This window comes from Lissotriton helveticus, chromosome 5_1 (assembly GCF_964261635.1).
Source record: "Lissotriton helveticus chromosome 5_1, aLisHel1.1, whole genome shotgun sequence".
Taxonomy (NCBI): domain Eukaryota; kingdom Metazoa; phylum Chordata; class Amphibia; order Caudata; family Salamandridae; genus Lissotriton; species Lissotriton helveticus.
The window spans coordinates 694,788,558-694,803,803 of record NC_136065.1 but is presented as its reverse complement, the minus strand read 5'-3'; the positions used below and the strand labels follow the sequence as shown (position 1 = coordinate 694,803,803).

The 15,246-nt window shown below is 46.3% G+C and overlaps 1 protein-coding gene across 2 annotated transcripts in view; it reads right to left on the bottom strand.

Moving 5' to 3' along the window:
- The window catches only part of NUDT13 (nudix hydrolase 13), a 632,694-nt gene that overhangs the window by 124,326 nt on the left and 493,122 nt on the right, over nucleotides 1–15,246 (bottom strand). The gene's annotated exons all lie outside the window — the stretch shown is intronic.

Below are 15,246 nucleotides of genomic sequence, written 5' to 3'. Positions count from 1 at the left end.
CGACTACGGTGGTTTGTGTGAGGACAAGTAGTTTTTAACCGATAGAAAAGTAAATTGAATTGAATTAAAATGCAGAGTGTATTTCTGTAACATGCAGCAGAATTTAAATCCAGGATATCAGATCATATCACTGCTTTGAGAGGCATTTTTAGAAATGATAGTAGTTTTTAAACATCATGGACTCCCTCCATCTCTGATGACAAGAAAGGAAAGCCACGTAGGTGCATCATATATGTAGTCTAGGTTGTTTTTACTACACACAGAGCTTTATAGTCACACAGGAAAGATTCTGTATAGTGCACACTCTAAGGTTATGCATTTCAAAGTGCTGTCATGTGTGATAATGAAGAAAGGGTAGGCATTGTGTTGCAGCATTTATAGAACTTACTAACCAAATGAGTGGCCCTGAAGCACTTACCTACATGGCCAGCAAGCTATGCCATGTAGGGTGTGTGGTTTGGAGTCTTATCTTTGGTTCGTGATCCTATGTAGGAAGTGTTTCCATGTATTGCCCGATGAACACCAGGGTGCGGTTATCTTTTTATGGGACGCTGCGCGGTGATGAGGAGTTCGACAAATACACAGTGTATGATTTTCAGTCTGCTGACAGCTTTGAAGTGCTCTATAAGTCCCACAGGTATTTCTGGTGATTGCAGTAGTCTGCTAGCAGCCTAAGCTGGTTACTAACAAGGTCAGGTTCACACAGTTTGTTGAAGAGGGGAGCCGCGATTAAGCCCAGGTTTTCTGGTTTCATGCTGTACTGTTCACCCACTGGGTATCTCCTTCTCCCTAGAGAACTCTAAGTATTTTGTTCGAACCACAGTATGTACCCCAAAAAAATTAGGCTTAAAGGCAATGAAACTGGGCGTGGGGGCTTGCTCAGAAAAATGCGCATGTTGGTTGGCCATTAGTAGCTCACAATTATTTTCATTGATCAGAAGTAGCCCTCACTTCAGAAAAGGTTGGAGAGCCCTTGCCTGGGGGTTTACAGGAAATAATGGGAAATCCCTGGACTTTCGAAAAAAGCTCAATTTCTATTTTTCAAGGCTTGGGAAGATGGAACAGAAAAAAGGTTTAGGTCTGCATGTTCCCAATGGGTGCATTGGTGTATGCAAACGGGTGTTGATCCTGTGGGGTCGGATTTTGTTGACATTTTGAATTTTCTTGCTGCCATGACTGATCAGGACTCGCTTACAGGTCAGTAAGAACCTTTAGATCGGCTATTTCAACAGGACATAATCCAACTGATCAGAATCCAGTGGAAGAGCATCCATTGGTAAAGAAATTACTCAGAGAGGTTCACATTTCTCTCCCGGAACCTAGATATTCTTCCCTTTGGGATGTTCATTTGGTTCTAAGTATTTTCCTTTCTTGGCAAAGTAATAAATATTTGTCACACTAAGAACTATATGCTAAATTAGCAATGCTTCTTTATTTAGTCACCTGTAGGAGGGCTTTAGATGTCAGAGCACTAGACATTACAGGTAGAGTATTCACCTTGGAGAGGGTCACTTTTAGGGGTGGGTAGAATTCTGCGTGGTTACATAAAAACTCGGAGTTTCTGGGCACAATTTGACACGTCGCACTGTTCGTGCTGACTTTGTGGTGCCAGAAGCTTGTTCCATGCTGTAAAATCAGCACTAATGCACCACGCAGGGTGCTGCTTCTTTCTGCCTCTTGAGTAGATGTTCTACTCGAGCAGCATCTTTCTCAACCCAAACGGTCGCAACGTGCAGAGAAAATCCTACTGGGTGGCGTGCTAGCGCTCAAAAATCATGCTAGGGGACGCAAGTTCTTGCTTGCTTTCGCCAACTTAATGTTGGCGAGCCACGCACGAGAAAAAACTCTATCACGCAGTGGTTGGCGGAGTTTTGCCAAGATCTGCATTACAAGTGCAACGCGGAGTGAACGAAACTTTGCAAACTGCGTTGGTGGAGCGGAGTTTATCATCCACCCCTAGTCCCCTTCAATATTGTCAGGATAACTACACGTAATTCTAGAGTGGCATCATATCCGCTTTTAGGGAAGTATCAAAGTTAATTTCCATTTGAAAAGCTCACAAAGCAGTCTCTTCTTTAACAATTGCCAGATGGGGTCCTTGGGTAATGCAGTAGGCAGTGATTGACGCTAAAGCTTTTGATGCTCAATCTGCAAGGTCGGGCTAAGGCATCTAAGGCCTTCTCATTGGGAGCTCGATTGGAAGATATCTTAAATGCAGCAGATTAATCCTCTGATTCTACTTTTCAATAGGTTTTACTTTAAAACGGTTGCAGATATTGCTTCATTGGTAGTTAATAAGCTCTAAACCAGCATAATCCTTGCCTCCGACCTTTACATAAATAATGAAAAATGTCCTACTTATCATAACAGAAAATGTAAGTTCTATTAAGGACATGAAAGCTGGAATTATCCCTCCTCATTATCAAAGGTTATGATTTCCCACCCTGGAATTTGAGGATTTTTGGTTTTATTTGTTGGCAATAAGTAAACGTTTACAATTTCTTCTGATTAGATGTATTGTTTCTTAAATAACATTTAGTGCTCTACGTTTTTCAAAATGTTTTAATAATATGTTTTACGTAATTTGTCTTTTTTGTTATGAACTAATATATTCATATACCCTTTTCTTTTACAGATTTTATGTTATTTATATCATCTTAATCGCTTTCCTTATCGTACATTTTAGGACGTTATTCAAGCAAACAAGAATAACATCGACATTTGGAACAGCAATTGTCACAGGAAGAAAGAAGGGGCATGAAAACTAACGATGGACTACATGGACTGTGTGTCATTATGATTGGTTGAATGTTTCTTTCCCATTGATTCTTGGGAAATTAGTTTATTCATTGTTGAAGTTTTATTGACTTCCGGAGAAATTAATGAAGAAAGAATGGCATAATCCTAGCCTCCGTGTCCTTAAAGGAATTGAAACTTTCTGTTATCATAGCAAGGACATTTTTCATTCTAAAGTCCTTAAGAGTTCACTCAAAATCCTCATTAATTACAAAACCCTGAAGTTAACCAGGGTCCCACTATTGGTAAATGCACGGATGTAGAATTAGCACTCCCACACTGGAACACTCGTAAGGAGGCCTTGTGTTTTGAGCCTAGGTCTTTTAGGTGCAGTGTTTTATTTAGTGAGCTTGAATACAAGGTAGTAGTCCTCCAGTTTAAGTTGCCTGTGGCAACATTCTTCTTAATATACGCAAACATGTTGTGACAATTTCTATGCAGTTAATGTTTAATGTGCAATCTTTGCTTTACTTTATTAAAACAGAGTTCTGCCACAAAACCTGAGGTTAAATTGGCGCTTCTGCACATTCATAAAAGGAGCTTCTTCAACATGTTTGCTTGCGGCAAAAGTCACAGCTTAAACCTTGCTGCAATCAAGAGGTTAGTTTAGGCATGGAAAGCTTCTTTAGCCGCACGTTCGGAAAATTCGACAACTCTGCTTGCTGGTGTCAAAATAAGGATAGTTTTGACTAAGTTTATTCTTATAATTTTCTACACTTTATGAGATTTTCCCTGTTTACCATGTCAATGTTGCTTAGGTATGTTAGTGAGTAAAGTCAAATGGAAAATGGCTCAAGAATTTTCTACAGGGTATTTCATTAGCTTACTGCTTCTGGCATCCAGCTCACTAATTTTCGATATACATAGTTACCGAAGTCAGAGAAAACCCACCAGCCCTATCTAATCTGCTCATTGCAAACTCTGTTGGCCTCCATGTCTCTTCTGGTCCTTAACCTGGCATTTGCTCCACATGTCTGTTCGTGTCTTTTGAATTCTGTCACTGATTTTGACCTTATCAAACTTTGCTGGGCGTGTTTTCATAAATCTGACACAATTTCTTCAAGGAATTCCTTATGTTAATTCTGTAAATACACTTAGTCAGTCTTCAATTATCATTTGTTTTACGCTACTGTAATAGTTGGCGGTCTAGTGGTCGCCCTCCACACAGCCATCACATCCGCAAGGCCTGCGGGGAATCAATAAAGAGAAGGCGGCCGCTCGGGGCTTGACTTCCGACTACGACACTGTGTAGTCCCTCTGTGTCCGCTGCACGCTCCAACCCCCGCACTATCCCCTCCGGGCCCAGCGAAGGCCTGTGCATAACTTGAGGGGCCGACACCACACTAGCAACGATCGGAGGGGGCCCAACCCTCGCTCGCACCCTGCACTGCCCCGTGGTGCGACTGTCTGCTGTACGCGGCAGCGCTGCGGTGTGCCGCAGGGTGCCGAAGCTGCCGCCTGTTCACGGTGTGCACGCACGTCACCCTCACCTCCGTGGCGGCCGCGTGTGAAATGGCGCACCTCCTCACTGCCTGGAGCGTCTCCGGCTCCCAGCACCGTCAGGCCCAGACTGGACTCCCTGCGCAACCGCGCCCTTGCCGATCTGCAGCTCCCAGCGTGAGGCCGGGCGTCTGACCTGCCCGAGGCCTCACCGGTCCTGTGCACGCCAGCCAGAGGAAGCAGCCCAGCCCCCAGCTGGTACCCATCTCATCAAGCATTGGCAGCTGTAAGTCGCGCAATGGCTGCTGCAAATAGCAAACAAGAAGGACAAGGTGGTCTCCTGATCAGCAAGCATTGGCAGCTGCAAACAGAAGAGGAAGAAGGACACAGAAGGAATGAGAGCTTACAAAAAGGCGCACTAAGCATCCTACACACCAAGTAAGGAGAAAGCGGGGAGACCTAGCGCTAGAGTGCCCAGGGAGTAGGAGAACAGCACGCCACAGCACCACGTGGGGCACCCAACGCCATTTTGTCCGTTGACCCGACCAGACCATCCAAGAACACTCACCGCCAGGCGCCATGGTAGACAACAACAACGCTGCTGCACCAGCCCACATCCCATTCCAGCACGCAGCACCAGGGGTCCTGCCCCCTTTCAGTGAGCTGCAAGATCCTGCGACAGCCTCCCCTCGGTGGAGGACATGGATCGACCGCCTCAACAACTACTTCGTCGCGACCAGGGAAACAGACGGGGAGATAAAGAGATCCCTGCTACTACACTATGCAGGTGATGACATTTTCAAACTTTTCAAGCACCTGCCCAACACAGGGGCTGCGAATGACTACAATGCAGCAGTGACAGCGCTAAATGGCCATTTTAACCCGCAACTAAATCCGGATTTCGAAGTCTTCAAACTCGGACAAGCCCGCCAGAGGGAAGGAGAATCCATAGACTCGTTCTACGCACGCCTCCGGGAGCTGGCCAGCACATGTACCGACGAAGACCAGCCAAAAGAAATCAGGAGACAACTAATCCAGGGGTGCCGCGACAAGACCCTAAGAGGACTCACTGCCCAAACCAAGAATTTCACTGGAGGACATACTAATACTAGCCAGATCACACGGCTTGTCCGCAGCTAGGGCAAATGAAATGGATCACGCCCTAACCAAGCCCCATGCAAAGCCAGTCCCCATCAAGACAGAGCGAGCCGATGCTGTAAGGACCAAGCCCAGAGGAGACATGTACAGAGGACCTAAAGGAGAGGCCTCCAGATCAAGATGTGGGTACTGTGGCAATGAGCCGCATGCGGCTAAAGACTGTCCCACCCAAGGGAAAACCTGCACCAATTGCGGAATACCCAATCACTTTGCATCTGTCTGTAGGTGGCGGAACAGAAACCGAGAAGTCCGATGGCAAAAGCCCCCAACGCGAGCCGTTCGACAGCTGTTGGTAACAGACACCGCACCACCTGCCACGCACAGGGAAGACCAGTGAAACACCTACCAACCATCGAGGACTCCTCAGAGGACGACGACGAAGAAGTATACATCGTCTCCTTCGCAAGGGAGCTCAAGCAACGCCGCCGACCACATCCCACATGCATAGTGCAGGTCACGGGAACCAAGGTGAAATCGGTCATCGACACAGGAGCCACGGTGAACGTCATGGGCCTACAACAATACCGAAGCCTACGCCCTCGCACTCCTGTAGTACCATCCAAAATAAGGATCTACGCATATGGAGCAGACACGCCCCTGCCGCTGAAAGGAAAGATCTCGGTGCCTATCAAGGCAGACGATCTTGAGGTGATGGCCACAATCCACGTCATCGACAGGGAAGCGGACACCCTCCTGAGCAGCCACACTGCCGAAGATCTAAAGCGAATCGCTTTCGCGAGACGAATCCGGGTGTACCAGGTGGAAGAGCTCCTTGGGCAGTTCCCCGAGCTATTCAAAGGCCTCGGGTGCATCAAATGTGCCCCCATCAAGCAACACATTGACAAGACAGTCACCCCCATTACCCTGCGATACAGGAGAGTTCCTTTTCACCTGCGACCGCTCGTCGGGAAGGAACTGGAAGCCTTGGAAGAACAAGGGGTCATTGAAAAAGTGACTGGCCCAACGCCATGGGTATCCCCGATGGTCATCGCGGAAAAACCCAAGCAGTCAGGAGCCATACGCCTGAGTATCGATATGCGGCTACCCAATAAAGCAATTAAAAGAGAATGCCACATAACACCAACAATGGATGACATCAGTGCGGATGTCAACGGATCCAAGTGGTTTTCAAAAATCGACTTGAATGCAGGGTATCACCAACTACCCCTGTCAGAGGAGAGTAGATTCATCACCACTTTCAGCACCCACCTTGGGCTCAGGAGGTACAAACGTTTGAACTTCGGGATATCCTCGGTAGCCGAGGTTTTCCAAAACACAATACGGGAGCTACTGTCAGGGTTGCCAGGAGTATTGAACGTGAGCGATGATATCCTCATTCACTCCGCAACAGCCGCAGACCACCACAAACACCTCCGTGACACACTAAAACACCTCAGCGGACATGGAGCCACCCTACATAAGGACAATTGCCAGTTCTTCCAGCCGTCCCTCGAGTTTTTCGGCTACGTATTCAACCAGGAAGACACACAGGTAGACCCGAGGAAATCGCAAGCCATCAAGGACGCCCCCGCACCGACGGAAGTACGGAGCTTCCTAGGAATGCCCACATACGGTGGGTGGTTTATGCCAGGGCTGGCCACCCGGAGCGAGCCGCTGCGGGCGCTCACGAAAGCCGATACAACCTGGCACTGGGGCCCAAAGGAGGAAGAAACCTTCCAAGGAATAAAAAACGACCTCCTAGGGGAAGCCACGCTCGCATACTTTGATCCCGTGAAGCCCTGTTGTTTGCTAGCAAATCACTCACCTCCACAGAAGAAAGGTACGCCCAGATCGAGCGCGAAGCACTCGCCATCAAGTGGGCCTGTAGTCATTTCCATCTGTACCTCCATGGACAGCCGTTCACCATTGTCACCGACCATCAGCCTCTGGTCCCCCTCTTCAAAGGAACAGTACTGCATCCACCCCCACGTATCGAACGCTGGGCCGTCTGTATGAGATGGAGGTGGTGTACCGCCCAGGGTCCAAGAACCCAGCAGATTTTCTGTCAAGACACCCAGTTCAGTCCGAGAAGCAGGAGGAAGATGAAAACGTCAAAGAATATACCCACCTGGTAGCTCTGGCATCATGCCCCCAGAGCATGTCTCTAGACGATGTACGAGAGGCGGCTGCCACCGATGCCGTCTATACCAAGACACTAGCCGTCGTGCAACAAGGTTCGTAGACAGACTACCTCCGCCAGTCCAATTCGTGGACCCCGGAAGATCGCAAGACCCTAACAAAAATGTGGCGGGTCCGTCATGAACTGAGCGCCACCAGCAGTGGCATCCTGCTGAGAGGACCCCGGCTAGTGATCCCGCAAAGTCTCAAACACCGGGCCGTCCAACTAGCCCACGGAGGACAACAGGGAATAACCAAAATGAAGGCACGGATGCGAGAAAAGGTCTGGTTCCCAGAACTTGAAGACATGGTAGAAGAATATGTTCGATGGTGCTCACTGTGCCAATTGACAAGAGGCCCAGAGAAACCTCTCCCGGTTATCACTGAAGAAGCCTGCACCGTCCCATGGTCCAAAGTACGTGTGGATTTTGGAAGCTTCCCAGGAGGAAAACACACCCTTGTTATTGTAGATGCATACTCTAAATATCCTGTAGTAGAACCCGTCACATCGACAGCTTTCAACCACGTCGGACCGGTATTAGAAAAAATATTCGCCATGTTTGGTCTCCCTCAAGAAGTACGCAGTGACAATGGTCCCCCGTTCCAAGGGGCCGAGTTTGCCACATTCCTCCAACAACAAGGCATATCGCATCGCCGCATCACCCCACAATGGCCCCAAGCTAACGGGGACGTCAAACGCTTCATGCAAACTCTGAACAAGATGTTCCGCATAGCGGTGGTGGAACAAGTAGAACCGAAACGAAGGCTCCACGAGTTCTTGGGAGAATACCGAAGCACCCCTCACTGTACCACTCAGCGAAGCCCGTAGGCCCTCATGCTCCATGGCCCCCGCCGTGACCTACTCCCCACCTGTCCGGGATGGTCACCACCTCAACTGGACGTCGAGGAAGCGCAAGAGAGAAGAGTGCGACAGAAACAAGATGCAAGTGTCTGATGCCGAGCCACCCCGAGGAGGCTTAGCCAGGGGGTGACAGTCATCCTGCGGAGCCGGCGCCAGGGAGGAAAGTTCCAAACAGCCTATGAGCCGGGCACCTGGACAGTCACCGCCAACCATGGCTCCATGGTAACGGCGCGTAGAGGAGCGGAGGAAGTGTCCCGAAACATTTCGTGGTTCAAGGAAGTCCCACCAGAACAACACCAGGAGATTGCCAGCAACCCTCCAAGTCCCATGGCCACTGGCGAGCCCGAAGAACAGGCGGACGACTTGGCGAGTGGCCAAGTTGATGAAACCCCAGAACTAAACCCCTCCCCACAACAACATGGGATTTGTTCCGATGACTCCGGCCGGAGTGGAACGGGATGGCGTACTGGCACCCAAAGATACTGTCTGAGGCCCAACCCCCACCCGAGCCAGAGGCTGAGAGACTATGCCTGCTGAAGACCTGGAGCTTCCCAACCGGGTCTCAAGCAAGTACTGCAGTCATGTGTTGGACTGAACGCTAATATGTGATTTTGTATAACTATGTTGAGTAAATGTTTTGGCAAAAGAACTGAGTTGGATAGGGATGTAATAGTTGGTGGTCTAGTGGTCGCCCTCCACACACCCATCACATCCGCAGGCCAGGCGTGGCCTGCGGGGAATCATTAAAGGGAAGGCGGCCGCTCGGGGCTTGACTTCCGACTACGACACTGTGTAGTCCCTCTGTGTCTGCTGCGTGCTCCGACCCCCGCAATATCCCCTTCGGGCCCAGCGAAGGCCTGTGCGTAACTTGAGGGGCCGACACCACAGCTACCACTGAAACATAGTTGACTATGCTTCTCATGAACTGTTCACCTCTCTCTATCCAGGCGCGCAACAACCATTAGGCTTCAGCCTACCCCCTATCAGGAGTCGTGGGGTGGGCCGATGCTGTCCGTACCAAATCCCTGGCATTAACAGTAAACCCCTGTGTTAATCTGGGCATTCAAAGATAGAGAACAAATGTTAGGCTCTGTCATCCAAGGGAACTTGGTGTTTACTTTTCGTTCTTGAACTTCAAAGTGAGAGGATATATGTGATAATCTTGTTGGATTGGTTAAAGGAAATGTTTTTTGGGGAGCGCCCATCAACATTTAAGTGAATTGAGAAAGTATTTCATAATATATCAGAATTAGTAAAGCACAAATGAAGCACATATTTTGTTAATTCTGAGGTGTGGTGAAAACAAATACTTGAATATGATCAAAACGAATCAATACACTATGTGATGCCATTTCCACACCTTATCATTTGTGAGGTTTTTTTTTTAGAGTAAAACTATGTTTGGCCAAATGAAATGGTAATTTCAACTGAAAATGTTCTGTCTTTAATGGCAGTGTCCTACAACACTATGCATACTCCACTCTACGTCTCTCCACTCTACTCTACGCCACTACACTCTTCACCACTCCAAGAAACTGCACTCTCCTCTTCACCGCTCCACTTTATACCATGCCACTGCCCTCTATGCCACTGCACTCTACTCCACTCTACACTATTCCACTGTATGCCACTACACCATACTACATTTAACTCTGCGTCTCTCTACTCTGCACCACTCTACTTTATGCCAATGCTTTCTCTTCTAGACCCTCCAGCCTAGAGCACTCCATTCTACTCTGCCCAGCTCCACTCTACGTCACTCTGCAACACTGCACTCTATGCCAATTCTCTCTATGCCTATGCACTCAAATTTGTACAACTCCACTCTACACCCCTGCATTATAAGCCAATTCTCTGCAAGCCACTCTAATCTACTATGCACCACTGCACTCTATGCCAATGCACTCTACTCCCTTTTACGCCATTACTCTACACCACTGTACTCTACCGTGCACCACTCAACTCAAAGGCACTTCACTCTACTCTGAAACAATTTACTCTACGCCACTGCACTCTACACTATTGCACTCTACCACGCTCTATGCCACTGCACTCTATTCTGCATCTTTCTGATCTATGCCACTCTACTCTACGCCACTTCACTCTACACCATCCTACACTACTGTACTTTACAACACTCTGCTCTGCAACGCTGCACTCTATGCCACTCTACTCCGCACTACTGAACTCTAGGCCGTCGATCACCATGCATTGAGGCACTTTTACCCTGCACTCACACACTTTTTAGCCTTTATTCTTCCACCACTCACCCTGCACAGGGAGCACTCACACATTCTCCCTGCACTCATACCCTGCTCCAACACCTCTTAACTTAATATTAATCCAATAGGCGAAGCTTAATGCATTTACCAATGCTTGTTTCTTTCAGGAGCCTCCCCTGCATGGTCCTTTTATTTCTTAATCCCTGTATCTTCATGACAACAGTGATGAAACTGACAATGTTAAAGGGTTTATAGGTGTGACATAAAGCTAACCCTTCCTGTCTAGGAACGACAGGGTTTCATACAAACGAAAAGGAATACACCCACATTACAACAGGCTTCTGTACAGAATATAGGGGAGAGGTAAATTTAAAGGGGGCATATAAAAGATGTACATGGGGATGCCACTTTTTCAAATACATATGGGTCGAGTCTGGTACGTGAAAACCAACATATGTAAAAATCCTTTTTTTAAATTTCAATCACATCTCTGTTAACCTGTTTGTTCCAACAATTTCATGTTATTTTATAATGTCACCAAAGTAAAATGGCAGTAAGGTTCAAAATGAACACAGTATAGTGGGTATTACAGAAAGTACAGTAGTCCTGAACAGTTCACAATACACACCTGGAATTATAGACAAAAATATGACTTCATCTGGAGCAGAGTGAATGTGAAGCCACCAATTATTGCATTGAACAAATGAGTATCAAAGTCAAGACAGATCATAAGATTTAGGAATGATGTCTATTACTTGGAATTGATTTTGATGGGATATATATGAAGAGGCACTGGAATTTTATGGCAGGGGAGAGCCAAATTATGGAGCAGCGTTGAGTAAATTATGTGAAAAGAAAAGACAAATTATGCAGCGTAATGCAACACATTTTGTGATAGTATTAGTTTATTAATTTGTCATTTTTACACTTGTTAACACTGTCTAAGGATTGGTTGTTCATCATTAGTACCGGTTTAATACCTAAATACAGAAATAAGCAACAGAAAGGTGACCAGTGACCATTTGCAAAGGGCGTGGCCATGCACGGCAACCCAGCTCTTTGCATTTTTGTACTTTTTGAACCCTTTGAGCTAAAAACATTTTTTTTTCTTTTAAGATCTGCATGTGTTATTGGTTTGATGCAACGTATATAGATATACTAATGTTAGTGAGATATGATGGCATCAATGGTAGATAGGAGGGGCGATAAGTTGCTGCGAATATGTACATTTAATGTATGTGGGCTAAACAATCCTCTTAAAAGGAAACGTGTTGCTGCTGAGTTAAAATTAATAAATCCAGATATTTTGTGCTTGCAAGAGACACATATCCCCTGGTCTGATAGGAGGATTTTATTCGAGTTGGGATATACGGTCATTTCAACATCTAGACAGTCTACTATGAATAGGGGAGTAGCAATTTTAGCACGACGAGGAATCTCCGGCAAGGGTAAGGAAAAGGTTGACAATCTGGGGAGGTGGGCCATTACGGAATTCCTTATAGGGGATACTAAAATTGTTTTTTGTACAGTCTATGGTTCGAACTTAGATGAGGCAGAGACCATTGAATTTCTAAATGTTGAATTGGCGTTATGGGCAACACCATTGATATTGACTGGGGATTTTAATATATACATGGAGAAGGCCAGATGTGGGACCCTGGGCATGGGAAGTATATTGGGCGCAAACCAAAAGTGTATAGGGCTTTACAACAATTGTTACAGAACCATGGTTTAGTAGATGGGTGGGCAGTTGTGAACCAGGGGCATCCAGGGTATACGTTTTACTCATACCCATATAATACATTTGTTTGGTTAGATTATGTGTTTTTGCCCCGTTCACTTACGGTCGGCGCTAAGATGCAAGTATGGCCCTGTATCACATCGGATCACGGACCAGTGCTAGTTGATCTCATTGGCCTTAGTCTTGCAAGGGAACATAGATATTTTACTTTTAATAAGAAGCTACTATGCGACTCTGATTATATTACTCATATTAAGACTTGGGCAAAATCGTTCCTGGAGAGTAACAGAGGCTCAGCCACACAATAAATGGTCTGGGATGCTCTGAAAGCAGGGCTAAGGGGGAAGACATTTAGTTATGGATGGACTAAGCAAAGGCTTCAGAAGGAGCAAATGCGGGGCTTTTTAGAAGAGTTAAGGGTAGCAGAACGAGAACTCATACAAACGGTTAGAGACAAGGCAGGTCCCACGGCTGCACAAACTAAGACGGCATGCTGTAAGGATCGGATTAATGGGATATGGTGTCAGGAAATAGAGGCTCAATATAAAACCTATAAAGAGGAAAGGTATGAATATGGAGAGATGACTGGTCGTTGTCTAGCTCAAAGACTGCGGGGGAAGCAAGCTGCTCAGAGAATTTCTATCAAAGAAGATGGGAAAGGGGGCGTTGTAGAGACTATGGAAGGGATATTGGAGGTGTGTCATTCTTTTTATGAAGAGCTCTACACACAAGACATAGTGCAGCAGGCTAATATAGAACAGTTTTTGCAAGCATTGGAGTTGACTGGGGTCGCACAGGAAGAGCGAGAGGCGCTGGAAACTCCATTAACAGAGTTAGAATTGGAGGAAACGTGGGGGTTATTGGCTTTAGGGAAACCGGCTGGACCAGACAAACTCCTGTTAGAGATCTACCGGATACTATTCCCTATTATTAAAGATGATATGTTGGCTACTTTTTTAGAGGCTCAGGTAGGAAATCCACCACCTTCTTGGGACGACGCCAATATTGTGGTTTTTAAAAAGAAAGATAAGTCGGCGAGGCTTCCTGGGTCATAAAGACCCATATCATTAATAAATGCAGACGGCAAGTTGTACTCTAAGATTTTAACAACTAGAATGGCCCAAGTTATATCTCCGTTAGTATCCAAGTATCATCATGGTTTTATACCAGGATGTATTACGGTCAATCATATACAAAGGGTGATTGCAACTATAGACTATGCAAGTGCACAGCAAAAGCCCATGGGTATAATCTTACTAGACGCCGAAAAAGCGTTTGATCGTGTTACATGGCCGTTCCTTTGGGCTGTTATGTTAAAGATGGAGTTTAGACCCCGTTATATAACAACCATATAAACAATGTATAAAAAACCTCGGGCTAAAATATGCACTATGGGCAGAGAGTCACCTTAAGTAAATATCACTCGGGGAACAAGGCAGGGGTGTCCGTGTTCGCCCCTCCTTTTTTGCCATCTTTATTAACCCCTTCCGCACTAATGACAAAGCCAGCTCGTCATGGGCGTTACCTGCGCTACGCGGATGACGACCTGGCTTTGTCACAAACAGCGCGTTTTTCAAAAATCAGCGCACAGCGGTAAATCGCGGTAGCGCGGAAGCGGTTAATCCACTGTTAACTCTGTTGGAAACAACTAATGGAATAAACCCAATGACACTTGAACAATACCATGTGTGTGTCCTTGCTTACGCTGATGACATTGCAATAGTGACGTCTGACCCAGAGCAGGCTGTAAGGGAAATTGAGAGCCTTACTCAGAGGTATGGTGAAGTCGCTGGGTACAAAATGAATGTATCTAAAACCCAGATAGTCTGCACTGAAGGTCTGTGTCCAGGAGAAGCGCGGGTTACGCATGAAGCTCGATATCTGGGCATTTAGATCAGGATGGCGCTTCAAGAGGTTGTGGATGTTAATTGGGGAGATATAGTATCTTCGGCACGGCAACAATTGGAACGGGTTGAGTGCTTACATTTGTCAATGGTAGGGAGGTGCAATGTGCTAAAAATGTGCATACTTCTGAAGGCAATGTATTACTTTAGGACTGTTCCACTAGAGCTAACACGTTCTCAATTGCTACAGTTACAAACCCTTGCTGATAAGTTTATTTGGGGTACAAAAAAAACCTCGCCGGGCTTCAAAATATATGATGTTACCATTAGAACGGGGGGGATGGGAAGTGCCGAATTTTTTATTTTAATATTTTAAGCATGTTGCTCGTCGGCATCTGCGGAAAGGCCTAAGGTACTCTCAGTCGGTTCCATTAACAGCAGAGCGAGTGTGGAGATAGAGTGGTGGCATACCCATATCGGGGCCTGGAATGGCTGAGCAATCTTTGGTTCCACTTCCGACCTGGTGATGAAATCAGACGCAGCAGGCTCGGCTGGGGTGCTAGGTGTGGGGATGGGCAGTGCCGAATTTTTTATTTTATTATTTAGCCGCCTCCTCCAAAGCATGCAGTATTTAGTGACAGGAGCGGAAATACAACAGGTGGAAGCACCTAACATATATCAAATGTTGATTGAGGCTCCGGTCAGTAAGGCTCTACTCAGGTTTTTTTGACCCAATTATTATAAGAGAACGTGGTTCAAAATCTTCAATGCAGCATATAAAGTCTGGAAGACAATGCGCAAATTGATATTGTTAGGTCGCATAAATCATTATACACCTTTAAATGCCACAGAATAATTTCCTGCTATATTTTGGGATGCAAGGATGGATAGATGGCGCGAGAAGGGGCTTCAACAGTTAGGAGATCTGTACAATGATGGGACAATGGCCTAATTTACCGAACTGGCTGAACAGTATAATTTAGCCAAACATGATTTCTTTAAATTTTTACAAATACGTGACTACTTAACTAAACATCATAGACATTTAGTAGTAACATCCTAGGC